Source organism: Podarcis tiliguerta (genome assembly GCF_965153285.1).
Source record: "Podarcis tiliguerta genome assembly, chromosome: 9".
Taxonomy (NCBI): Eukaryota; Metazoa; Chordata; class Lepidosauria; order Squamata; family Lacertidae; genus Podarcis; species Podarcis tiliguerta.
This window is the reverse complement of record NC_139542.1, coordinates 31905989-31933899: the sequence shown is the minus strand read 5'-3', so window position 1 is coordinate 31933899 and position 27911 is coordinate 31905989. Positions and strand designations below refer to the sequence as shown.

Here is a 27911-nt window from a genome sequence, read left to right as displayed (position 1 = left end):
TTGGTATCCTCATTCTTTCAAGCTGAGAACTGAACTGTGTCTCAGCTTGATTTCCAGCACATCAAGCAACATCTTAAATGCCAGCCTTTTGCTCGTTCCTATTATACAAGAACCATTTTCTCCCTTCCTCTGAGTTATTGGAAGACATCTGCACTTTTATACACAAAGCTTTTAAAAAAGCAGAATGGCTTTCAGTAATGTCTCACTTTTATGCAATCGACTCTTTAGTGTCTTCCTAAATCTTTGTTGCCTTTCATACTGGAATAATGTTACAACATCTAATTTTTAAAAGTTCTGCTTTTGTGGCTGAATGATTCATGGATACTTTGGTGTCGATACTGAGCACATCGTTAATACAGCATATTTTTCAGTGACATACAAACAACCAGTTGGCAGTCTCTTAGAAACAGTTCCCATATATTTTCCATTTTCTTTTATTAGTCCTTCAAAAACTCTAAGAAAACAGAATTAATCAGAATGGGGAGGGGAAAACATTTCGAAATGTGAGATATATAGTCCATCAGGATAGGACTGCTTATTATGGACTCTGTAGAAATTCTTGTAGTAGAGGTTCAAAGGTTCATAGCCAAACCATCCTTCAACAATAAGTTCAGCTGTTCTAAAGCTGTAACAGAAAGGGAAATTAAGAACATGGCAGCAGATCATATTCTGGTATCTTGCTGAAATGCAAGACGTTTGCACACATACAAAACCCCATTTGCACACACATAGAAGCCTCTGTGCATAAAACATGGGTACACATAGACTCAAAAAAAAAAAAAATCAATCTGCATAGGCTGGAACAGGGTGAGCAAACATCATCCAGGTTCTTCATTGTGCATTGATTCTACAGTTTTGGTGCATCTGAAAAGAACCAGAAGGTGGTGAATGAGAAGGCATCTCATCATTTCATCAGATTTAAAAGTTTGGTGTCCTGGCTTGGAACTGTTTGTGTGCTGCTACTGAAGACCTTGGATTGTTTAATACAGTGGTGCCTTGGTTCTCAAACGCCTTGGTTCTCAAATGCTGAAAACCTGGAAATAAGTGTCTGGTTTTTGAAAGATTTTTGGAAGCTGAACATCCAGTGTGGCTGTCGGCTATTGTTTCTGGGGCGCTTGCACGAATCAGAAGCTGCGCCTTGGTTTTTTAACATTTCGGAAGCCAAATGGACTTCTGTCATTTTTTGTCTCCAATGTATCCAATAGTAGTCCTACTTAGAGCAGGCCAATTGAAATAGATACATATAATTTACTTATGCATATTCGTTTCCATGGGTCTACTCTCAGCAGAACTGAGCTGACTATAATCCTGTGTTTCTTTCTTTTAAAATACATTTTTGAAGCTTTTTTTTTAGCAGGAAAAAAAGAGCAAAAATAAATAAGGACAATAAACAATAATTATAAACTTGAATCCAAGAGCTCGGTAATCAGTCTGCTGGAATAGATGTGTTAGTGGACCAGTGGTAACCTGTCTGCTGGAATAGATGTGTTAGTGGACCAGGCTTGCCACATATTCCTTATTTCAAAGAAATGGTACTTATTTAGTATTAAAATGCGGCATTCATTTTCATGCTAATAAGGAATGAAATTTATTCCTTTTAATTCATTCTGGCTCAGACTGGTTGCTGTGCACTGTAAACGCAGTTACAAAAGGGTTATTGTAGGTTACAGGACTCCATAAATCAGCCCCCCTAAGTCTATCCCAAAGGATACGGAGCAGATTGCATTGCGGGGTGGGGTAGAATTCATTGAAGTTTTTTTTATGTGTGTTATGTGTGTGTGTGTGTTAAATGAAACTATCAACAACCTTTTGGCAGAATTGAATGAAATTTGCCAGCATAGTAGCTCCTTCTGCAGGGATGAATCCTGCCATATTTCAAAAGGATGTCTGCAAAGTTTTCGTTTTATTTCTTTTCTTCTTTTTATTTGCAAGGGTTATCTTTATGGTTTTTGGTTGTTTATAAAAGGATTGATTATGAAAGAATATTATTCTGTTCACAATTTGTATGGGAATGCTTACTTCATAAATATTATCCCTAGGTACGAAATCTCTGGTATTACATAAAAATATGAAATTCAGGGGTTTTCATGCTGGGCACATTTAAAGCTGGGGAGTGGAGGGGGAGAACTAAAAAGAAATAACTTCCCTCATTGTGAATTTGTGAGCTATGATTTTCATATGAAAATGGCATTATTACATTAGTGCTCCACCATCTTTCCTTTCTGGCATTTTACTTATAAGTCAAGGTTTGAGAGAAATATTTCTATTTGGCCCAGATATGCCTCCTACAGCACTCCAGTATGCTTTGGAGGCTTCCAATTGAGTTTAGAGAAATTCAGAGGTATCTCATTTAAATTGGCACGAACTCCAAATATTTTCAAATCATCCCAATTTGGTTCAGGATTTGATATCTATCCAAATTTTGTACATGCCTCTGCTAGAGAGACCATTGGTATGATTCCACATAAGGCAGTAATTCCATGCTTTCAGCCTCATTTTATTCACTACCAGTTTTTATGGTAGGGAAACGTCAATGTTTATACTGCCAGTGATCTGAATCTCTTTGGATTTATGCCTATTTCCCTTTTATCAATGAATAAAACTGGGCAAGGAATTCCTTCAAATAACTCCCTGAAAATATACAATGCAGAAATGTACATGCAATTTTATTTCCTGTGATATTTTTATTCTTTGTGCATATCTGTTGCCTTCTATCCACCTTTGTTTTGTGTGTCTTTTGTATGTTTTGATGACCCCCCCCCCCAATGGAAACTGACTGAGATTCTCATTTCTCACTAAGATGGCAAATGACTGAATACCAGGAAAGTGCCTGTAGTAAGAGGATGGCAAAAGTTCAGACTGATGACTCAGGGCTCAGCAGGCGAGCATTTCATATACCGCCAGTGCTCTGTGACAATTGATACACTGGCTCAGGGATGAATTGCACTTTTCTTTATCATTGCAGGGCAATGAAGAGTTTTGTTTCAATGATTTTCTGCCACTATATGAGAATAATAGGGTCTGTGACCGCTAGTGCAATAGAAGAATAAGGGTTTCCTCAATAAGTTTCCAGCGATAGAGAGTAGGTACCACATTGCTCTCATTTCACATTTTGAAAGATGAACCTTTAAGGTTCATGGAAGCTTAAAGCAACAAGCAACTGCAGACTGTGAGGGTCATTTCTCTCATAAAGCACTTCAGTTTCACCACAGAACAAGAGCATGTCAATGACCTACCTAGATGAAGGATAGATCAGGTTGAACGACATGTAATGGACAAAATCTTGAATGCTATTTGCACTTACCGCAAAGGGCAGAACAATACTTATTTGGGATGGAAGGTGAAGGGAAGAGGAGAAGGGGTGAAACATCATTACATGGCAGTAATCTGTCAACATAAAGTGGCTTCATGGCTTAGAGCTTTTGATATGCAGAATGACAGAAGGGTAGTGAAGCCACATAGGTATAGCAAGTACTTCTCTTGCTTCAGCACAATCCCCCTTTCTGATCTCCCAGACAGGTTAGCTCATCCCATGCTACTTGCAAGGCCAGTAATAGAAGCTATATGGCAGCCAGCCAGGAGGACAGAGGTGAAAAACTGTTAGCTGAAAGAGAGATGGAGAGAAGCCTTCCACAGGCGCTGAAAAAGAATATTTAAAAAATGTTGGAACAAAGTGTGGAGAGACCATGGCACCAGCACACTATCCTAAATAGCCACGCTCCATTCCAGATCTCACCACATTGAGGTCAAAATGGGATTTGCCACACATTTGACTAAATATATTAGGAATCCTCCCTAAAACTGGGAAGCCTGTACAATCAAGGTTCCCAATCATGGGGGCAATTCTAAGCATGTTCAGCCAAATGAGTAAATAATTCCACTTCATGCCTTTGGTCTCAGTCTACAGAGGTCAACATGAGATGTTGGGAATGGGGATAATGTATGGGCACCTTCCTGCTTTCTCCACATTTTGTTCCTAGGCACCTTCTTTGAACACCTAGAGCAGAAATGGCCAAACCTTTTGAGTCCATTTGCAAACTGAAGTTGTAGACACCTTACGCAAACCACAACAAAGCACTCACTGCAGAATATTTGGGTAACTACAACAGAATGCTTCTTTCAAGCCTTGGTTCAGTGGCAGAAGGGGGCAGCAGAGCGTGCCTTGATGGTGCCATGGAATGCCTCTGTAAATACTTGTGTGCCCTCAGCTAGAGTATTATGAGGGAAAAAAGAACCATTCAAGGGAAGCAAATTTATCTGGATTTAAAAGTCCATTCATTAGTACACTTCGTTTGAGATCCCTGAAATATGAAAGTTTGGCGAAGGTGAATCTGCTGCTGCACAAACTGCAAATACTTTGCAAATCAGGAGAGGAGAAAAGCAATGACCTTTGCAGTTAAAAATCATGAATATATTTTAGAAAGGTAATGACATGTCTATCTATCACTGAAACAGGAGGCAGAACATGGGCACAAAAAAATTAATGATTATTTGTAAACCTCCTTAAAGATTTCCAAGGACACCTCATGTTACTACACACTGTTACTTGGAATATGAATGGCAGAAGTTTAAAAGGAACAACCAATAAAAAGTTATGCTCAAATTACCTTGCCCTTTTGGTGAATATATAATTATCTAGAAAGAGGTTTTGTAATGAACAGTGTGATGAATGTGCTGTGTTCCGGATCATATTTGCTTGTTTCCTATGAGCTTGAATGACATAACTCAAGGCTCTATATTTGCTTATGCTAAAGCCACAAAAGGGAAGAATTCTCATCACAGTGAGAGACTTGCTATACGGTGCTGAAGCTCTGAACAGAAGTAACTCACATACACATGTGTTTATTTAATTGTTTGATTTTTTAAAAAATATTTTTACCTTTTTGTACAATGTTCAGGGTGGCTTAAAAGAAAAGAGTTTAACCCCTCCCCTTTTAAAAGAAAACCACTTTAACATCATTTTAGCTAAAGCTGCAATAGCAAAAATAAGTTCCTTAGCCTACTCTAAATAGGCTTTCCTGAGAAGCCAGATCTTGGATGCATGTTTATTTGGGCTTTTACATCATATGGCAAGCCTGCACAAGGAGAATCGGGCTCCCTGTTTCACACAGTTACCCACCAACTCATTGAGGATGACAGGGATGTGTGATCAGGGCTGGATCTACATTGATCTGGAAAAAGCTATAAAAATGCTATAAAAAAACTCCCAGTGCAATTTCCCATTGGCGAAAGATCGTTGTTCTACAGACCAGGGCTAGCATGCTAATTTCTATACCCTGTACAGATGTTAATTTTACCACTTTCCTGAAGCTTTCTTAGTATTTCCTTGAGCTTTTTTATTATTCTTATTTCTGGGGTACTTCTTTGGTAATTTTGAACTGGGCTGTCCAAAGAGAGGAAATGCATCATAAAAAATTGGATCAAAAGAGGATAAAGATCTGCATAAAATCTGCATATGCTAATTTATAGGTACAGAGGCATATCCTACAATTTAAATTGAAGTACAATACAAGTCACTATAACATAGGGTTACCATACACCCAGGAAATCCCAGACATGTCTTCTTTAGGGGGGCCTACATGCCCATGGGGAGGAGGGTTTGCAATTGTAAGCAAATGTCTGGATTGGGGGGGGGGGAGTTTAAAATGTTTGTGTGTGCATGCAGGCAGTTCGGGTTCAGGCTCTGACTCTGGCACAGGCAGCTCTGGTTCTGTTTCGGGTTCTGTTTCGGGCAGCTCTGGCTCTGTTTGGGGCTTTGTCACGTGTGGGTGGTTCAGACACGGGTTTGGTCTCAGTGGTAATGGCCAGCCGGAGGGGCCTCAACAACTTATTTTGTCCAGATTTTTACCTCTGGAAATACGGCAACCCTACTATAACAGGAAAGACTGTGATGCAGCCCACATTTTCTCAGTGGTTTACAGGCAAGACCTATTTCCAAGGAACTAGGGAATGGTAGTTCTGTGAGAGAAATAAGGCCTACTAACACCTCTCGGCATCCTTAACATACTACAGCTCTCAGAGTTATTTGGGGAACATCATGGCTGTCTATCTGAGAATGCATTTTAATTCACCATGGGTAGAACTGTAACAGCAGATTACATCTTGCTCTTAGGAAGGGCCAATTCTTACTGAAATCTTGGCTTGTACCTCTTGTCATGGGAAATTGTAGAGATTAATAGTGACCCAACAGAATTCTGTAAACAGGAATGAATATTTGAGAAGCAATAGCATGTGGTCCTAATTGGCATCTAAATAAATGCACAGAGGGAGGAAAATAAAACAGGCTATAATAGGAAGTCATTTTTCACCTCTGCTGAAATATCACAACAGCATGGTTGACTTGAAGCTCAAACCTTCAGCACTAGAATATAGCTGCTCTATGAAGTTATTAAAAAACTTGCTCTGTAATTTTTTTAACTAATGTAATTGAAATCTAGTGAAATAAGATGTTAAGATGTTTCCTTGTAGCTGCAACATTTTTTATTTTATGTTACTGGTGGTAAACTAACATTTCTTCTTATTCAGAAACAAAATCCCAAAATGGTAACACAGAGAAAAGAAAGTGAGTGTGTGTGTGCATGACAAGGGGTGGGGTGGAACCCAGCCTTACAAAGGAATTCTCTTTACAAAGATTCCCTGTGTTGAAAGACTTAGTCCACCTTTTGCTCTGCCAATTTACCATCCCTACTACTAAAATTATCTCATAATACTGAAGTTTCTCTTGAGTTCCATGTTTTTCTGTGTTTATCTCACAAAAGCTTTGCCAATGATCTGTGAGGAAGGTAATTGAGGCTGTCAGCTTATCTCACAAATCCAGGAGAAAAGGAAGACATCAAAAGATGAGTTTAAGCAATACATGCTTCTCAGATGATCATTTTCATGTCAGACTGGCTACGCCCCTATTATTTTCTCTTTATTTGCTGTTGCAGAGAGGCTCTATTATAATAAAGTACTTAACACTTTCCTGGTGGCGGTGAGAAAGGACACACACAGATGTCTGAAGTCTTCTGGGGCCTATTTTCAAACTGCTTATTACAGAATTCTGGCATCCCAATGGGAAGTTACCTTTTGAGTCATTGACATGACTCCAATGCTTGACAAGCATCCCTAAGGCAGATGGTAGTTATGGGACCTTTGGTGACTTCTGCTGCTTCCATGATTAAAATGATAGAAGGAAATGGTGAACTGTCATAGTGCTATGGGAATTTCTAATGCATGCTGAAGAGGCAAGACACATTGCAATGTGAACTACAACATGGGAATATAAGAAGCTGCCTTCTACTGAGCCAGACCATTGGTCCATCTAGCTCAGCATTGTCAATTCTGGCTGGTAACAATTCTTAAGGTTTTCATACAGGTATTTCTCCCAGACCTATCTGGGCATGCCAGGGATTAAACTTGGGACCTTCTGCATGCAAAGCTTCTACCCCACAGCTACAGTCTTCCCCTTCTAGTCCATTCAAGGAATGGAAGAATAACTTACAGACCCAAGAGGACAGAATCCAGTTCTATAGTGGACACAGTCCTGCTTCATAGGCCATAAATGTGCTAATTCTCGCATGATCTGCTGTGTTTTCTTTTAGCCTACAAGGAGCCTTGAGGTACACCAATGAGTTTCAAATTTAAAAAACAGGAGGGCAACCTTGGCATCACTTAACATCACGGTATCACTTAACAGTGAAAGTGATCTTGAGTATGCACCATTCCTGAGAAACACTTGACTGGGGACTGACTTTCTTCAGCTTGGTGCAAGTTATTCAACCTCTGAGCATGTTACTAAAGAGAAACAAATAAAACAGAAGGTATACAGACCTCACAACCCCCTTAATGGCTCTATATGTGCTGTGTTCCAGCACCAAAGTGTGGAGTTTGGAGCTAGAACTATTGAGTCCTGTGTTTACCCTCCTATACATGTCCACTGTGCACAAGCTAAAATGGATTGGGTCCATTGGCTGAGATCCATTGTAGCAAGGTTGGATGTTCATGCATGCAATGGGACTGCTTCTTCCTTTTTTTGCCCCTACAGCCCTTGTGCAACTTAAAATTCTGTTGTAGAGGGTTGGGGGCCTATCAGACTTTGGGGGCACACAGGGGGGCTGGAGAGAGGGAGAGACAATAAAATAAAATAAAATGGGGAGTCCTATTGCAGAAGCAGACTTCCATGCCACAATTGTTGTTGTTGTTGTTTAGTTGTTTAGTCGTGGTCGGACTCTTCGTGACCCCATGGACCAGAGCACGCCAGGTACTCCTGTCTTCCACTGCCTCCTGCAGTTTGGTCAAACTCATGTTTGTAGCTTCGAGAACCCTGTCCAAACATCTCATCCTCTGTCATCCCCTTCTCCTTGTGCCCTCCATCTTTCCCAACATCAGGGTCTTTTCCAGGGAGTCTTCTCTTCTCATGAGGTGGCCAAAGTATTGGAGTCTCAGCTTCACGATCTGTCCTTCCAGTGAGCATTCAGGGCTGATTTCTTTAAGAATGGATAGGTCTGATCTTCTTGCAATCCATGGGACTCTCAAGAGTCTCCTCCAGCACCATAATTCAACCATGCCAAAATGGGTAGACATCATTGTTGTCCCTCGTTACACAGCACATAGTGGCATAAAAGTAATAAATATTGATTAATTAAATGTCTTTCAAATATGCAATCATGTTCGTGCTGCTAACAACTTTATTGTGTAGTGCACAATGCATCTATCAGTGAGTCTTTTCCCACTGGTGACGCACCCTTGATGTTCTTGCATTTCCTATTATCTAAACATGTCACAACTTAAAGAACATATTTCTTGCCACACCTTGTCCTTCAGCTCACAAACTAGTTTTTCTTCAGACCACATTACAACTTTACTTTACTTACAACTATCACATTAATTAAAAAGTACATATCCCTAGTACATACTCCTCCAACTATTCCTTTACATAGAAATTAGGTAATTGGTTGAATTAGTTGTAACAAGTCGTTCTCATAATGTCATAATGGCTGTGTAGAGCACAGAGGATTCTAGGGCAATCTCCCATAATGGCACTAATCAGAGTCTGATCTGTTTAGCTTCCTTTGGCATTCTACACATAACTAGCAAGCTCATTTTATGTGCACCATCCATACACTTGAAGGTAGGTACTGGCAGACCTGGGGTAACCTGAAGGCTTGCAGAAGTACAACAAAATCTTTGACAGGAGGAATAACAGTATGAACAGAGAGCAGCTCAATGAGGACTAAGCATGCTCAGTGACCATGGAATTCTGACTTACTATTGGAGGGAGGAAATGAAAAGAAGGTGAAAGAGGAGTGGGATGGGGTATCCTAGAAAAGGGCAGGGCTGGCTGGCATACTTAGGATGAGCTTTACACACCACAACATTTTGCTGCAGGTACCTCTTGGTCATGCTTAGTACATAAATTGATGTAATTGTTTATACAAATATGAAGCTTCAGGTGACCTCTCCAACACATGGTAGAGCACAAGAAGGGGGCTTGGGGGCTCTGCAAACTAGACCTGTGCCCCATTTGTGACATGTCCAATGACCATGCTGTCCCCCCACCCCCACATAGTCATCTGGCATGTAAAGGGATTCTGTGCAGATAGAGGGTTCTTCCTTGAGTGAAGAGTATCAGCATACTGCTCTTTAATATCTCATCCAAATGTATGGGTTCTGTAGGAGTATAGCATCTAGATCAAGGGAAGTAATAGTGCCACTGTATTCTGCTCTGGTCAGACCTCACCTGGAGTACTGTGTCCAGTTCTGGGCACCACAGTTCAAGAAGGACACTGACAAACTGGAACGGGTCTAGAGGAGGGCAACCAAAATGGTCGAAGGCCTGGAAACGATGCCTTATGAGGAAAGGCTAAGGGAGCTGGGCATGTTTAGCCTGGAGAAGAGGAGGTTAAGGGGTGATATGATAGCCATGTTTAAATATATAAAAGGATGTCACATAGAGGAGGGAGAAAGGTTGTTTTCTGCTGCTCCAGAGAAGCGGACACGGACTACAAGAAAGAAGATTCCACCTAAACATTAGGAAGAACTTCCTGACAGTAAGAGCAGTTCGACAGTGGAATTTGCTGCCAAGGAGTGTGGTGGAGTCTCCTTCTTTGGAGGTCTTTAAGCAGAGGCTTGACAACCATATGTCAGGAGTGCTCTGGTGGTATTTCCTGCTTGGCAGGGGGTTGGACTCGATGACCCTTGTGGTCTCTTCCAACTCTATGATTCTATGATTCTACTGTATGTGTGGAAGTGGTGCAGTGACAGGGCTAGCCCATAAAGTCACAACCTCTGTCACATACTCTTTCAACACATAGGGGGTTATGGTAACACGTAATTTGAATTATGGTCAGGGTAGGGCATCCACACAGGACCAGAATCAGAGGTTGGCCAGGCCAGATACTGACCAAGGGTCCCTGGGGCTCAGAATATGTGGGAAATGGATTGAGGATTAAATATGTAGATTTAGATCTAAACCTCTTATCCCTCATGTGTGGGAGAAATACAAAAGGTAATCTGACTGTGAAGCCTTTTCAGCAGAGTAAAACACTTATAAATTTTGTTGTTGTTGTTTAGTCTTTTAGTCGTGTCCGACTCTTCGTGACCCCATGGACCAAAGCACACCATGCACTCCTGTACATCTTATTAAAGGCTGTTACTTTTTTATCCCTTACTTTTGTGGTCTGCTGACCTCCCCTTCTTCACCCCAGTTTCAGAGAACAAACCACACATTTTTAGTTTACTTACATTTCAATGCAAGCAACATATACAACAAAAGTAGTATGAAGAAAAAAATACTTTTAAAGTTACAATAAATACTTCTAGGTTACAAAGAGCTTTAGTCATGCACGTCTGGTCAGCTTGGAGGCATGGTAGAAAGAGAGAACCTCCTCACAGTCAGAAGGAAATTTGATGCATCATCTCCTTTGTTGCTGAGTTCCTGCCCAGAGGAAGCAAAGGAAGTGACCACACACAGAGTGTCATCTCTAGGAACTTCAAGAACTCTCTGTATACTAGCCCTGTCCTTGTCTAACAGAATATGCACCTGTAATTTGGGTTGTAAACCCCAAACAGAAGGGACTCACTGCCACTCAGCACTCGTTGCTGGACCTCTGGACCCATTTCAGCATTGGGAAGGCATCCACCATGTTACCAAAAGCTAAGTAGGCTCAGTCTATAGATTTTATGGATCTACATATGAAAGATAAGCCCAGGTGCGAGGCCCTTTGGCAGCACTGTGCTGGGAGCCCTCTGCACTCTGGCCCTGCATCTATATTATGGTTGAACTAGGGTTGGAAAGAAATGCCTTTAGTCAAATCAAGACTGCATGAAGAACTTCACAAGGCAGCAATGGGAAGTTATAATAGCACAGAAAGCATCTTTAACAATCCAATTTCAAGTTTACGTATCTTGCAAAGGTAGTATAGATTAGCGAACAAGTTAGTGTTAAGTGAATGTATTCAGAAAACTATTACAGCATTGTGACTCTGCAGATATGAATGGCATATATGGGATAATTAGGACACATTCCTTAACATGCTATGGAGCAATTTCATAAAACTTAATGGGACTTAATTGTGAGTAAAAGATGCTTAGGATTGTTCTGCATGATTTCTCTGAAGAGAGAACACACGCAGCGATGGGTGTAACCACCAGAAATGCTAGCATTGTGAAATAGCACTTTTGCTTATAAACAAGGTTTTGTGTTTAGTTTTAATTGCTCAATAGTACACACATCACTGCCAGGATCTGCTAACATTCCTGTGAAATTTTAAATGGCATGTTAAGGCATATTATTTGTTGCCACCCATAAAGCAATTATTTCCTATCCAGTTCAGTCATCTAAATTTGAGCTGCTTACATTGCACCATTAGTCTGAAATAATTTCCCCTGAAACAATGTGATCCTGTGCAAGAGAAACTTACAATTGCTTTAATTGACTATTTAATTAAACTAAATGCATAAGATGGGGGAAAGCCTTTGGACTCTGACTCTCATTTTTTGCTAGAAGGCTAAGCATGTGTTTTATATTACTGCCCCAAGAATTTATTAGATACAAAACTTAGTTCATTTATGTTTAACTGATTTGCAGATTGGGCTGTCAATGGAAGCGACAGGACTATGTCTTTGAATGCACCCAGATCAAGCAAGGGTGAGGATGGTGCATATGAAACTAGACTTTAAGGCATGTTCTATATCTGCAGTAGGTAATGCCTGGGAGTAAGAACAAGTCAACATCTCAGAACCTGGGGTGCACATGTGATGATGTCTTTGTAGGAGGGATGCTGATTCCAGGCACAGACTGAAATGACTAATCTGGGAATATGGGATCAACCTGTGTTGGAATGAGGTAGCAATCCCCTTGAAAGATCAGGTCCAGTGGTATCCTCAACACAACCTTGCTGCTTGTTGCCCAAGTGGTGGCTGTGCCCCGGTGTGTGAGTATCTTTCTTCATCTTAAGCTAGTGTGCCAGCTGGGGCCATTTCTGTGTGGGTTGGATCAAAGTTGACATGCTTTAGTTACACACAGACTGGATGACTGTGATGTATTTTAAAAGGGGCTGCCTTTGAAGAGTCTTTGCAAACACAAGCTGGCCCAGAATTCACCAGCAAGGATATTGACAACGGCTAGTTCCTAGGAGCATGTGACTGACTTCCAGTTTGCTTCAAACTGTTTACTGCTTTTAAAGCCCTAAATGGTTTGCGACCAGGAGACCTAAGGGTCTGCCTCTTTCCCTACGGTATTTTAATTAGTGCTGCTGAAGTTTTCATCAAAAGTAGAAATGCAACTAGCTGGAAAATGGGAGCAGCCCTTAGCTTTTGACATGCCCAGGCTATGGAACTTCTGTCTAGTGAAGTGTCCTCTCCCTGGCCAAAATGTTTGTTTCTGATGGCTTGTTTTGAGTTGCCCCTAAGGTTGCTTTAATCTGTTTTGTCTCTGTGATTTATTATTATTATTATGGATAGAGTGAGTTCAAGTGCTGCCTTTCCACAGTGAGCTGTGCCCACTCTCACCTTCAGAAGATGACAGAAGCAAAGGAGAAATGCTGGGCAAGTCCTCTCCCCCCAGCCTCCTGTAAGTTCCACCACCTGCTTCAGGTCTTCGCTTTATTATTATTTCATACTCTGTGAGCTTCCATATGCATTGTTTTACAATGGTAAGGGAGGATGCAAATACACTGAAGAAACAAACAAACTTGGGGCCACAGGCATGAGGTACAATTAGAATAATTTTGCTAGCTGAGGAGCTCAGAGGGACAGTCACGAGGCCTTGAATGCACCCCAAAAATTATTTTGCAAGGTCAAATGAAGGCTTAGGAAATCCTGTTAGCAGCCTGTAAAGTTTCCCATTTCTCATAAGGTAAACAGATTTGACAGCACTAGCCTTTTCTTTGGCAGGAGATGTACCATTGTGCACAATAGAGAAGTTCCCCAAACGAGATCACATATTTTCTCTCTCTGTTTGTCTTGCTGTATTTCATTATCACAGAAATGGATTGTAAATTCATTTGTTCCCTGTAGAGAACATTAGCTTTACATAATTTCATCAAAATGCAACATCTGAGGTCACTAAAAACAAATGAAACACTCTGGTTACACTCGTGTGTAGTATTAGACACAGATTTCTTTCTGGAAGGCTGAAAGTTGAACATTTCTGTATGTGTATTTCCAAGTAGCTCATACTCACAGTAGATCCATTGACATCAGCAGAGCTAATTCCATTGATGTCAATGAATTTGCTCTGAGAATGATTAACACTGTGTATCACTGAATATGTAGGAAGATCAGATGCCACTTTCACACACCCACCCACATCCACTTTCCTGATTCCACAGAACTACATTATTATACTTGCTTAGGCACAGACCTGAATCACAAGGCTAAGGCGACAAAAAATTCTTAGGCTGCATATGTAATTTGCTAAGGGTACTGGGAATTGTACCTCTGTGAGGGGCAAACTACATTCTCTGTGGGAAGTTGTGTGCTTTAAATGTGTTTTAAATTTGTGGTGTCTACACAGCCTTGCTTTATAATATTAAGTCCAATTAAATATAAGCAATATTATTAATGCCAGATGTGATTCAATTGATAATGATGGCACAATGAAATCTGTAACAACAACAACAACAACAACAACAGACCCCATTAGATCCTAGGGTGGGGTACCACAATAAAAAAAATGCAAATTAATAACAATTTACAATTAGAAAAATAGAATGGGACTAAAAATTACAATATGAAAGTTTAAATTAATAAGGCAATACACTTGGATCTTTGGTGGTGGCGGCGGCATGTGTCACTTTTTTAAAAAGCCAATTATCTTGAGCTATTATCATCTGCATTTCCTAATCAAGAGTTCATAATCTTATATCACACCTAGCAATTGTCAGTTCTGTTTCTACTTATGTGGGTTCTGAGTTCTGCATACCTCTTGAAGCATTTGCTTCATTTACATTGCAGAAAAGTACCGGAGGGCATGATATGTGCATGTATAACCTTTCTCTCAGGCATAGATAGTTCATTCGTGAAATCTTTAGTGTTATGAATGGGTGCTTCCTTGTCTAGGCAAGGCTTTTTGGTTCAGGAAATTAATTATGCTTCAATATATAAAGGAACTTCCACTTTTATAATGGTTGTTTCTTCGTTGAGTGCATTATTCAATATTTACAGCAAGGAAGCCTTTTTAAGAGGAAATTTAATCAAAGAAAGGTGGCATTGCTTAAAAAGATGATTTCAAAACTACTTTTTTTAAAAGTATGAAATTAATTCTCATATTTTATTTTTAAAATATTTATATTTTAACTAAGTTTCTATTTGGGTACTCTCTTAATGCATTGATATACTTCTCAAGCTGATTAGAAAGTGCAACATAAAATGCAGAAGCAACAATGCGTTTTCAAAAATAAAAATAAACATAAGAAACCTGGATAAACATCTTTGGCTAGCATCAAAAGCTGAACAAGGTTGGCACCTGGGGGGCCTTTCTAGAAAGAAAAATCCTACAAACAGAAGACCTTACTGAGCAAGCAAACATTCTTTGGTTTCCATACATCTTTCTGGTTACCATAGATGCCAGGGACACCTGGAGGGACACCTCAAAGCATGAGCAGGTTGATATGAGTGTAGGCATTCCTTTAAGTACCTGTGTGTCCTAATACATAGAAATGGTTTGAATTGTGCTCAGAAATCGACCAGAAGCCATTGAAGTCCTGTCAGTACCAGTGAGCTATGTTCCCACCAATTGTTCTCAGTCAATTGCTTGATGGCTGTATTTTGAACTAACTGATGTTTCAAAGGAGTCTTCAAAGGCAGTTCCACAAAAAGGACGTTACAGTAGCCAGTCCTACATAGTTCCAGAGGCTACTGATGTACAGCAGAGGTTGAAGTTGGAATACCAGCCTAAGCTGATGTAAGGCACATGAAGAGTATCCCATTCTCCAATGACAAGGCTGAATCAAGGAGCATCTGCATACATACTCCCCACCCCTAACAACAATGATAATCCTTTAGGGGGAGCGCAGTTTCATCTGGAAAATACTGAATGCTATCATTTTGAACAAAGGAACCATCTCTGACAGAACCTCTATCTTGCTGGGACTGAGTTTAAGTTTATTGACCCTGATTTATCCCATTATGGATTTCAGCACATCCACTGTGTCACCTGAATCAAGTGAAAAAGAGAGGCAGGGCTGAAACAGAGCTTTGGTACGCTCCCCCCCCCCCCCAAAAAAAAAAACCCCACCAGTTTGGGGGCAGAATTCCTGCTATTGATAGCTGCTTCTGTGATGAGCCAGGATATCCCTTTTAAATATATAATTACTGACCACCATTGCTCCTATAACCATTTTTATCTGGACATGGTATTAAGGTATCATTGTTTTCTCTATCCCATTTATCCCAGAAGAAAGATAGCATCAATATACAGCTTTGGAATACAGCATGTTAGTGGTGTGTCTTGTCATTTGTGCATTACGGGAATGTTTCTGCTGAAGCATTGGCAGGATATACCTGAATAGTCTTTAAATTACCATTGTCACTTAGTAAGATCATTGTCTTTCATATGCAGGTAAACACCCAAGCCTTATCTTCAATCTTTGGGTGTCAACACCCGCTTTCATCAGTAAATCCTACTGCATCCTTGTGAAATAACTGAATCTACTTTAATGTTTTTATTCACTGTCTCTCCTCTTCCACAAGAGATAAACACAGATTAGAAACATTCATTTTATTTCAAAAGTTAGTCCATCATTTTTTTAAAAAATAAATAAATCATGAAGACAACAGAACAAGTTGTTTTTATCTGGGGGGAGGGGTGTTCTGATAATTTTATTGTTTTGTTCTTTTTGTAAACCACTTTGAGGTTGCTGGTTGTTGTTGTTTTTACAATAAATGGTATATCATTTGTGTGAAATAAATAAAACAAAACAAATAAGCATATTAGCAGATCCCTCTGAAGCTACCACTTCTGTTATCACTCTACTATCATAGTTTTGGATGACAGCATTGTAGAATTGTGAAGTTTTGTAACATCCGTTTATTTATAGATGGAAACCCATTTTAGCTGTGAACCTGAACTCAGCGACCAACCTGAATCAAGGTGGAAATAGCAGGTTCTGTATCGATATCTGTATTTATATGAAGTCCCACCTCTGCAGAATGCCTTTTAGAGACTGACCCTTTAACTTCACTACATCAAAACAGCTGTAGGCCTACAGTTTCCACTTGGCAACTGGTGCTTGCAGGCCTGCATCTTTCTTCCAACAGTGCAAAGTACCAGTTATATTTTTATCATTTTATTGCCATGGAATATGGAGGGAGGACCCTGCTGGTTTCAAGATTCACAAACATATAGAAAAAGCAAAGAAGAGCAAAACTTTGCCCATGTTTCCTTTTCATTTCCATCCCATTTGCAAGATCCCAACTTTTTTTGACTTTCCCAAAACTTCTTTTAAGTTGTTTCTAGGGCTAAGCCAAAGTGGTGTTTGTGTACACACACTTTTTGTGAATAACCATTGGCAATTCTGGGGAACTAAAAAAAAGAGAGAGATGGAAATGCTTAGGTGCTGATTATGATCCCATTGCAGAGTTAACTAGACTGGCACCTGCATGTTCAGACCCAGAAACCTCCCCCCCCTAAATAAATTCACACGTGACTCAAATTTTAGTTTGGTTTTTGGCAGAATTTAGGCCACAACTTTATTGATTACAGAAAGTGAGTGGTTGCATAGGCTCTCGTTCGACTAGCTCCCTGACATGAAGGTAGCACTGACCCGGGGTTCCAGCATAGGTCAGCCAAAGGTGATCACCTGGATAGGCAGAAAGTCGGGAACAGACTATGTCCACCACCCAGATGACCTCCTGGACTCAGGCACGGGCACAACCCCCTCTCAAGGGTTGACCAAACCATTTGAGTCCCTGGATTCCTTTAACGGAATACCCTTCACATAGGGATGGCGAGAGTGTTCTCCCATTCCTATCACCTGAACCAGAGCCTATACACCACACGAGCACCTGTGCTCGCCACCAACCACTCACACCTTTAACCAATCGCTTAACCACACTGACATGGAGGTCAGCCACAAATCATTTCCAAGTACAGACAGATGAACCCCATCAAGCCTGTAAAGGGATGCGTCATGGAAGGTAATGCCCGGGTGACGGATCACCGTCCCGCCCAAAGCCAGAACATTCTTGGCCACTGAGCTCTGGACACACCTCCTGGCCCTCTCAGTGGCAGCTGGGCATCAGCTACCTCACCACACACATCGCTGCTGCAGCTGCGACCAGAATATTTTGAGTCCAGGAAGAGCTGCCTTCAACTCTTCCAAGTCCTCCTGCATGCAGGTAAATTGCTCTTTCTCGGCTGTGCAGAGGACACGCTATTGCCATTCCGAATGCACGCACTGAAAGAGGAAGCTCTGGTTCACGTGCATGGGTATATAAAGGTCCCTCGAGCCATTTGGACTGTGCCCCATGGGCCAGATTGAACCCAGTATCGAGGGACCTACCAATCGGGTGTTGTGGCTGACCAATCTTACCCACCCACAACATAGGGGTTCGGTGTCCTCTTTAAGGGAGGACATGATTTCCTATGTTTCCAGTACAGCTTGGCAGTCCCTCACCTTCCCTGACCAATTTAAAGAGAGGTCCTAGCAGCAGAGGTCTAACAGAGCATACAGCCACACCCACAAACAAATTCACAATCAAGTCTTTAAACAGCTCAGACAAGCAACCAGTCTTAATCCGAAAGATACAAGCTCACTCTCTTCAGTCTCCTTCATCAATCCCGCACAAGTACTCCTGTTTACAAGTCCTGGTCACAAGGTCCCAGAGACTGAAAGCAACTAAGTAGAACTACTGTGACTGCATGCGCCCAAACATGATTGGCTGTATAGTTCCTTGATAATGTTATCATTGTGTGTTCCCTGACTGGCTAGGATCATTTGGAAAACAAAACAACAGTATCAAATAGAAATGCAAGAACTGTGGATTGCTTTCAGCTGCAGTGAGATATGGTGCTTTTAGGGGTTTAGAGGAATATTTTAGAGTCCCACCTCTCCAGCAGCCATGTAATCCTGAAAAATTTCCAAGGTAAAAATTCAGCTCAAATCTATTTGCTTCCTACTTCTTAGTGACTCAGGAAATAGGAAGTTCCAGTATGGTTTTCCATGATGGTTTTAAAAATATGCTTTAAAGGTAAATACAGTCCCAAACGCCGCAAACCCGGAAGTGATTGTTCCAGTTTGCAAGCGTTCTTTTGGAACCCAAATGTCCAACAGGAGCTTCCTGCAGCCAATCAGAAGACGCAATTTCGTTTTTTAACATTTTGGAAGTCAAACGGACTTCCCAAACGTATTCCGTTCGACTTCCAAGGTACAAGTGTATACACATTGAACATTACAAATATGCAGATAGCAATACATAGATAGGCAGACCCATACACCCCAAAACCAAAGGAACAATTTTCCACAGCGTCAGGCTTTAAATAAATTATTTCTGTTTCACCATCCAGATCCAAACTCATTCCCCGGTTCTGGGTATGCTGACCTTTAACATATTGTGACTGCTCAAACCATTTTCATAATCTTTTCCCATACTGGAGATGAGCCTGAACAGACCATCCAAATGGCCCAAGTGATCAGTTATTGTGATTGCCCATTAACTAGCAATCATTAGTGGCAAAGCCATGCCAAATCTAAAGGGAGCATTTGACTAATAGGACAGCGCAACACAATGCAACACTTAAAAGACAACCCTCTTGAGATCGGCATTTTAAGATTTGCTTGAAGGAAACATAAATTGATTATAGAGACTTTTATTTCACTGCTGAGCATGAAGCAGGCTCAGAAGAGGAATTCTGAAAATGGGCTTCTGCATCTAGGCGTCTGAAGGCTGTTTCAGTGGGCTGGAGCAATGTGTAAACATACCATGAGAAATCTGTTTATATATAAAATAATAATATTTAATTCAGCTAAAATCCATGTAATTAGCATCGGGGGAGATGTAGCACTGAAAACAAATTAGACCATTATTTTATTTAATCATCTGTGAAGGGTCTAAATAATAAATGGTTTCTGGGGATATCCAGCTGCCCCACATCCCAGTAGGGCTCCCATGTCTTTAACAGCTTCAGAGGTGGCAAATATAAGCAGATGACTTTTTCTTTTCTGGCATAGAGATTTGCTGACTGAGAAAAAAAATCTGGCAGCTATTTTTAATCTCATGCCTTAATACTGTAGTTTAGCGAGGGTTCTCAAAATGAAATTGCCACTTCATGGTGCATTTTGGGTTTACTACATCATTTGCTCATAGCAGGAATGGGGGACACATTAAAATTGTCCTCTCCTAGCGACATATAGGGACACGGGTGGCGCTGTGGGTTAAACCACAGAGCCTAGGACTTGCCGATCAAAAGGTCGACAGTTCGAATCCCCGTGACCGGGTGAGCTCCCATCACTTGGTCCCTGCTCCTGTCAACCTAGCAGTTCAAAAACACGAAGTGAAAGTAGATAAATAGGTACCACTCCAGCGGGAAGGTAAACAGTGTTTCTGTGTGCTGCTCTTCCTCGCCAGAAGCGGCTTAGTTATGCTGGCCACATGACCTGGAAGCTGTACGCTGGCTCCCTTGGCCAATAAAGTGAGATGAGCACCGCAACCCCAGAGTCGGTCACGACTGGACCTAATGGTCAAGGGTCCCTTTACCTTTTAGAGACATATAAATTCCAACAGATTCCTGAATTTCTTGTTGAGGTCCTGGCAGGGTTTTTTTTTTTAAGGGGGAACTCACCAGAACACAGTTCCAGTTGCTCTCAGGTGAGTTCCTGCACTTCTCAGGCAGGTGCCAATTGCAATTTTAAAAGAAAGAGGGAGCAGTTCATGGTGAGTACTGGCACCTCTTTTCCTAGAAAAATAGCACTGGGTCCTGATCTCTCTATGGAATTGTGACATGTGGGTGGTAAACACCATGCAGTACCATTAGGATATGTGAGACTGGATCTAGAAGGGCAATGTCTACATGAGCCATCCTTGCTCACTATTTCACTTTAGTTGGTCTGTTGGAACTGAAATTTGAATTTGTAAGTAACTTGATGCTCACAAGTTTACTGCAGAATCTAACACAGCAGTTTGCAGAAAGCTATGCCTTTAAGGAGAAATTATAAAGTTAATAAAAGAAACCTTTTTAGGGAGATGTTTTGCATTTTTTAAAATATAAAATATGCATTACACTACTTTTTAAAGTACTTTCACTAAGGAAACATATGTCTTGTTTGGAGTAAAAAAACAAACAAACAAACCCAAAAGCTTTGTTAAAAGAAAAACAATTAAATTGTAATTAACCGAAACCATGAATTATGGTGACAAAGAGAGTAGAGATGGTTAATCAAAAAGTAATGAAAAGTGTAGCAATTGTATGTTAATTATTCTTCCATTTCTCTTTATCCACACCAAAAAGAAACAAGTAAATTCTAGAATGACTCATAGCCTTTTCAAAATATAACATTGAAAAAGCTGAGTCTTGGTAAAGTTTGAGTAACCTTCAGTGGTTTTGCTCAGCAAAACTGTAAACAGCCATTATGTTGCAAAGGGAGAACTATTATCCTCATACTTTTTTTACACTGGTAGAGGGAGATCTTGGTGTTAGTAAGTGCTTCACTGTTGACTGGATAGCTGTTCCTGGTATCATTCAGGACCATTCAGGTAGCAACTATTTATTGAACGGTGCTGGCGCCACCTCCATCCTTCACTAAATGTGAAGTTAAGAATTCTAATTTCCTCCTTCTAATTGACACACAGCTACTACTGGCAGTTTCACCTAGTGAACTGTAGCAGCAACCTCTCCTGATAGCCCTTCTATCATAACATTCTCTAGAAAGCTATGATAGTGAATGATAGCCTCTCTTTTCATTGTTAGGCATATTATGTGTATATATGGTTGCTCCATAAGGAACATGTGAGATCACTTAATCACAACCAGGAGCTACAAAACCTTTTGATAAGCAGCAATTCTGACACAAAGGGTCTCTCTGATAAAGCTTGTCAGCACTTGTCTGTTAAATGCAACCAAAGTCAACCACAGCTTGAGATGCTAGACTGATAAACACTACACGTGCTTCTCAATTTTCTCACTTTCAGCACTGCTGCGATGTCCATCTTCTGTTGCTACTTCAAAGATGGCAAAAGTAATCTTCCTGCTTCAGTAGCATTCTAACACCTTGTGATTGCAAAGCTTTGATACCTGGATTTGCCATGTGATTTAAAATTATAAATGGGTAAACATCAAAATGTGCTGCTTCAAAGTAGTCCAATGACACCAAATTCCATGCCATAAACCTAATATCAACATAATATTGCATATATATATATATATATATATATATATATATATATATATATGATTGCATTTCTTTCCAAAGCGGCACTAAAGTCATAACCTATGTGTGTATTCACAGTTCTTCTATGCCTGTGTTGCTGCACCTTGTGGTCCACCAGATATTGTTGATTCCAATTCCCATCAGCCCTAGCAAAAATGACTAATGGACAGTGATGATGGGAGCAGGAGATTAGCAATGGCTGACCTATCCCTGTTCTGTGTATACAGTGGTATGTATACAGACAACAGTTTACAGTGGACAGTAGAGCTGCAGAAGCTCCAGTGACCCAATCCAGGTTGTGCCAACCTGGGTCCAGCCTCAAATCAATTTGCAGGAAAGGCTAATGTTTAATTTGGGAGAGGGGAGGAAACACATTGTCTCCATCCCTGTGTGACTGCACTGCAGAGGAACACGGTGCAGGGAATGCACAGGTGAAGCAGTCCCCTGCCGCCAGCAGGACTGAGTCCTCCACTTGCCAGCAGGAGAGAAAGAAAAATCCAGCCTATTTCCCCAGTGCACTCCCTGCAGAACGCAGCAGAGTTTATTCTCCTGCTCTTTGCAGTGTGGTTGTGGGGAGGGTGTTGGTGCAGGAAATACACTGGGGAAATAGAAATCACTTTTCTTTTTCCATCCTCATGCAGGGCTCAGTAGTGCTCTCTGGCTGCTGCTTCTCAGCAACCATAGTGCCTTTGAACATGGACGTTCTTCATGACAAACAGCCATGGACTCCCATGTCACAGAGAGCACAGTGAAAGCATTCTCATTGAATGGCTGGAGCTGTCTGGGAATGCCATGTGCACACGTAGTGATGGAATATTGTGGATGTGTTTGAGATTAAGATACGAGCAGAGGCATTGAATAAAGCTGGTTAATTTTCTCGGTTTAGGGATACTTAATAGACTCATAGATTGTCACAGCTTTGGGGACTGCATTATTTGGGACTTCTGCACAAGCAAGGCCTGTAGCTATCCGCTTCCTCCAGAGCCATCAGTATATATCATTGCTGCCAGTTTTCCCCCTGCAGACAATGACATATGCAGTTTCTTTGTTCTGGTCTAGGCAGCATCCCAAAGGTTGCTAATCTATGACAAGAGGGAGATGGACTTGGCAGTAATTTGAACTGTATGTGATTTTACAGCAATAATCACATGTTCAGATGCACAACATTTCTGAGAAATAGTGGATTGAATAATATGTACATTAAAATATAATTGTTTAGTCCTCAGTCTATGTCAAGAATCAATTTTTTATTTGAATGGCCCTAATAGTTATTGTTCAAAGAAAGGGGTGTGCGTGTTCAAGCCCATCTTTAAATAGCAGCTCTTGCTCTTGGAAGTTCCAACTCAGTCCTAGCCCAACCTGAGTGGTAAGTGATTATTGGAACCTGCACAAATATACAGACACTTTTACAGGGGTGCTGACCCTCCAGGGCCCTGGGTGCCCGAACACCCACAAATTTTAAATGAAGGGGCTACCCCCCAAAACATCCTCTCAGGTATGCCGCAGGTTGTGCTGACATCACTCACGTATGCCACAGTGAGCCACAGCATGTGCTGGGCATCAGTTGTCACAGGGCCAAGGCAACACACTTACACTTTTATATAAATCACAGAATTATATTGAAGAGTACCTCATGTGTGGGCATCTGTAGTTCATTCGAGGTTTGTTGAACTTATTTCAAATAGCTAGGATTCATACATCAACAATCATTAAAAGATTAGCAATTATTTATCTTAGGGTTTTTGAGGCCCAAACTAGAACTTTGATGCACACCTGTTCACAAATTCAAAGCCAATGACACAATATTTACCTCAAGAAAAAAAAACCCCTTCCAGTAGCACCTTAGAGACCAACTAAGTTTGTTATTGGTATGAGCTTTCATGTACATGCACACTTCTTACCTGTACCTCAAGAAAGTATGCTCATCATGGAGGTGAACTGATATCTTGAATTAGAATTCCCATCAGGAAATGTGCATAGTTGCCTGCTGTCAGGCAAACTGCCACATATACATGGCAATACATTTGTGTAAATACAACTTATCTTCCTGCCAGTACCACCTAAAGGCTGCCATAATTGGACTCCACACAAGTATGCTTATCTATCCTAAGCATTTCAGAAAACTGCTGCTGTACTCAGGTTTTGCTTGTAGGTTTCCTATAGGCAACTGGTTGGCCACTCTGAGAACAGGATGTTGGACTAGATGGGCCATCGGCCTGATCCAGCAGGCTCTTCTTATGTATTTGAAAACTTATTATCCACTGCAGTCTTACATCATGCATATATACAGTCTACTGATGACAGGTTTATGGGTTTATGGTTCAGCACTATTTGAGTTACAGCCCCCTCAATCTAGACATTTCTTTTCTAAAGGGAAAAAAAAATCTATCAAACTGATTCATCTCCAACTGCAATCCCAATGAAAATAATTTATGCTTAATTGCATCAAAATCAGGCCTGCCTTCCATCATTTCGACAAACTAGTACAGAGTTGCCCATTAGACTGTTTATTTTAAGACCCATTACTCATAATTGCATAAAACTTTGTCCCTCTTTCACTCTTCCAGATAGTACAAAATTACTCATTTGATTCAAGAGATATTACTCTCTGTTCTTCTGTTACTATATCACAGTGCATTGTGAACATTAGTATTGCCTTTGGCCTCCATAATTAAGCTATTAGTTAATTGGTTCAGACCTAATCAGAACACAAATTAACATACAATGTTGTCACAACATTGCACCTCTTTTCATAACAATTAATATGTCTCTCTCTTTGATGGTGGTTGTGGAGAACCCTTTATAATTACTTCATGTTCTGCCTCACTGCAAAACAAATCTGGAACCCCACACTTTACCAAACAAAACTGAACATTTACCCTCTGTCCTAGAATTCATCAAATCTATCACTATAATATTAATAATTATTTAACTGAAGCATATAGTGAATCCAGAACATAATAGAAATTCAAAGAAGATTGACACCAGGGCAGCCGTAACTAAATACACTGGTTGTATTTATAATAATTTACACAATGGATATTTATTAGATACTAGATTACAGTGTGCATCGCCTTTCTGGTAGTAATTTTTGCGAGTACCCACTATAGAACACTTGTATCATGTCATGAATGTTCATGCATTAGCAATCTTTTGCGGTTTGTGTGTGCATGCACATGAATGTTGAGGTCATCACACAATAAGCACTTGTGAATGTTATGTTCAAAAATAAATTGTTTTCAAGCAACGTGGAGACAATCCACACAAATATCCCCCATTGCTACTATTAAACGTGTCTTGACTCTCAGTAAATATATATATATATATATATATATATATATTCAAGGTTATCTAAATGTTGATTGCCTCCATGTATCATGTATGGATGGACCGAGAAGCCAAATTCCATTCTACAGTGGTACCTCGGGTTACAGTCTCTTCAGGTTACAGACGCTTTAGGTTACAGACTCCGCCAACCCAGAAATAGTACCTCATGTTAAGAACTTTGTTTCAGGATGAGAACAGAAATTGTGCTCCAGCAGCGCGGCAGCAGCAGGAGGCCCCATTAGCTAAAGTGGTACCACAGGTTAAGAACAGTTTCAGGTTAAGAGCGGACCTCCAGAATGAATTAGTAAGTTCTTAACCTGAGGTACCACTGTATTTCAATTTAATTAGAACTCAGTCATAAATATGTTCCACCTATTTCATTTGGTATTTATTATTATTATTATTAAAACCCATGAAACATATGCATTCAAACTAGGCATTTTTGTGTGGATTTTGTATAGTTTTTTACACTTTTTACATAAAATATGCAGCTATACATAAATACACTTTCCCCAGTGTTTTTCCGATACATCTGCCTCATTTTTGTGTGTACTGTTTGTACAGTGAAATTGCATTTTGATATCTGGAAACATGCATAATCTGACTGTGTGTTTTATTGTGAAAGCAAGTTTCAATCTCAGATTGGTTTGGACTGCTTTGAGAAATGGACTAAATAAATTCCTCCTCCAATGGCATGAGAACACGAAATGAAAACAATTCCCATTCATTCAGAACTGAGTTTATCCAAATATTGTGCGTACGAAGCTTACAATTAACACAGGGCCTTATTGTATCATGTGTATTACAGAGAACATTAGAAACCTGGTAAATGTTGACATTTATTGGCAATGCTTACAATTTTTATGAACCATTGGGAAATCTATAAAAATTCTGACATTTATTTTTGTACACATTGCATTGTTGCAATGAGACTTATAGTTCAGCTTGGGAGGGAACATTTGGCAGTCTTATTGAAGATCTGGATTGAATAGAATGGGATCCCTCTAAGCTTTAAAGGGAATTCTTTCTCTAAAGGAGAATACATGACTGTATATTATGGCTTTGGCTTGTGCTAAAGAAGTGCAGAACCAGATTTTCAAAATTAGGCAAAATATGCATGTATGCAAATCAGGTGTTTTGTGTGCATATGGCAAGTTAACTATCTGGCTTTTGGCCAGGCAGCTGTATGTTGAAAGAAATTAATGTACTGAGTAGTAATTGTTTAGGGCTATATCACTGGAGATCTTTCATGCCAAGAGATGAAATAGCTTATATACTGTCTCTCAAAACAGTTGTGAAATAATGTGATAAGTGAGCAGCCTAGTCTACTATGTATCAGTGTAGATGAAGAGGAAGTCTGTGTTTGAGTCTAGTCTATATCCCAACTGAGATTTATGTTCAAAGTGCAAGAAAACTGAAAATTATTGAATCTGTGACAAAGCAAATATAATGCATGAGTCACTCAAGAAACACACACATTTAAATATGATTATTTTAACTCTCAGAATTCTTGAATTTGAAAGTACATGGAAATAAAAGTGCATTTCGATTGTGAAACTAAACATCTAGTGCAATTAGGGGTTCAATATTTGTAAATATTGAGCCCTAATGACTCTTTTCGGACCTTCTCACAGTCCTCACCAGCCCTGCTTTGTACCCCACTTGAGTACAACTTGAGTGCTTTTACCTGGCTAGAATTTGCTTGGATGAAGGTTAGAGAGGAATGTTTGAATAACTTAACAATTATTACTCTACCTACATTTGATTTTGGTTCCTCTCACCACTGGCATGTGGGCCCTGGGAACTTGCCTAGAAGGGAATACAGCTCCTGGGAAGGAAAATGTTCTATAACTTTAATAACACTAAGTTTAGTTTACCTTTTAGAAACCTATCTTCACCACTTCCTCATAAATAGCTTCTTGTTAGATAAAAGCAACAACAATCCAAATTTGAGGATATATCCTTGTGTGTATATAATATTTGTTGGTACACATAGCCTTATATATAAACTTAGGCTGCCTTCACAGAACAGTTTTATTCCGTTTCCCTAACAGTTAATTTCAGCATTACATTTGAGCTAAGTTTAGCACTCATTTCTGTGTTATTTGATTTTAGGGAAAAATACCTTTGTAAATAACACAGAAATGAACACCAAAATTCTGCCATATTCTGCCATATTTCTGGAAATGGCATTTACATCGTGTGAAGTATAATGCCAAAATGAAGAGTTAGGGGAATGTTAGAGAAAACAGAATAAACTGCAGTGTGAATGCAGCCTTAGATACACAGTGACTTCCACACAAATGATAGGGCATGCTTTAAAAACCATTTTATGAACACACGCCTAAGATAGATTAATCTTTCATGAGTTATGATGTGTAAGCTGCTCAAGCGATTCATTAATTTTTGGGGTAAAGAAAACCAACATTTTCATAGGCAGATGGCACTGTTATTTTGGAAGAGAAAGCTGGAGTCAACGAGAAAAGAGTGTGATCTATTGTTTGCTGTGCATTCAGCACTACAGGGAAAGAAGTATGGGGAAATGTCAGCATCTGCAACATCCACAGCAGCAGGTACTTATTATCACATGAAGTCAAAGTGCTTAGAGAAACCACAGTTTGTATGTCCTTTTAATTGTGCCTTGCAATCGTGATACAGTCAAGAAAACAAAGTTGTTCTCAGGGAGGAAGAAGACTCATAATAGGAGACAATGGCCTAATTGTCTCATTGGTT

General features: G+C 40.1%; 1 long non-coding RNA gene across 2 annotated transcripts in view; it reads right to left on the bottom strand.

Annotated features, from left to right (window-relative positions):
- Positions 1-27911, bottom strand: part of LOC310685454 — a 130902-nt gene that overhangs the window by 34008 nt on the left and 68983 nt on the right. Inside the window, exon 3 of one of the 2 annotated variants that reach the window (XR_014515282.1) lies at positions 487-625. The exons of the other annotated variant lie outside the window; for it this stretch is intronic. This is a non-coding gene — a long non-coding RNA (uncharacterized lncRNA). Of the gene's footprint in view, positions 1-486; positions 626-27911 lie in introns of those variants that run through there. 2 annotated transcript variants of the gene reach the window in all.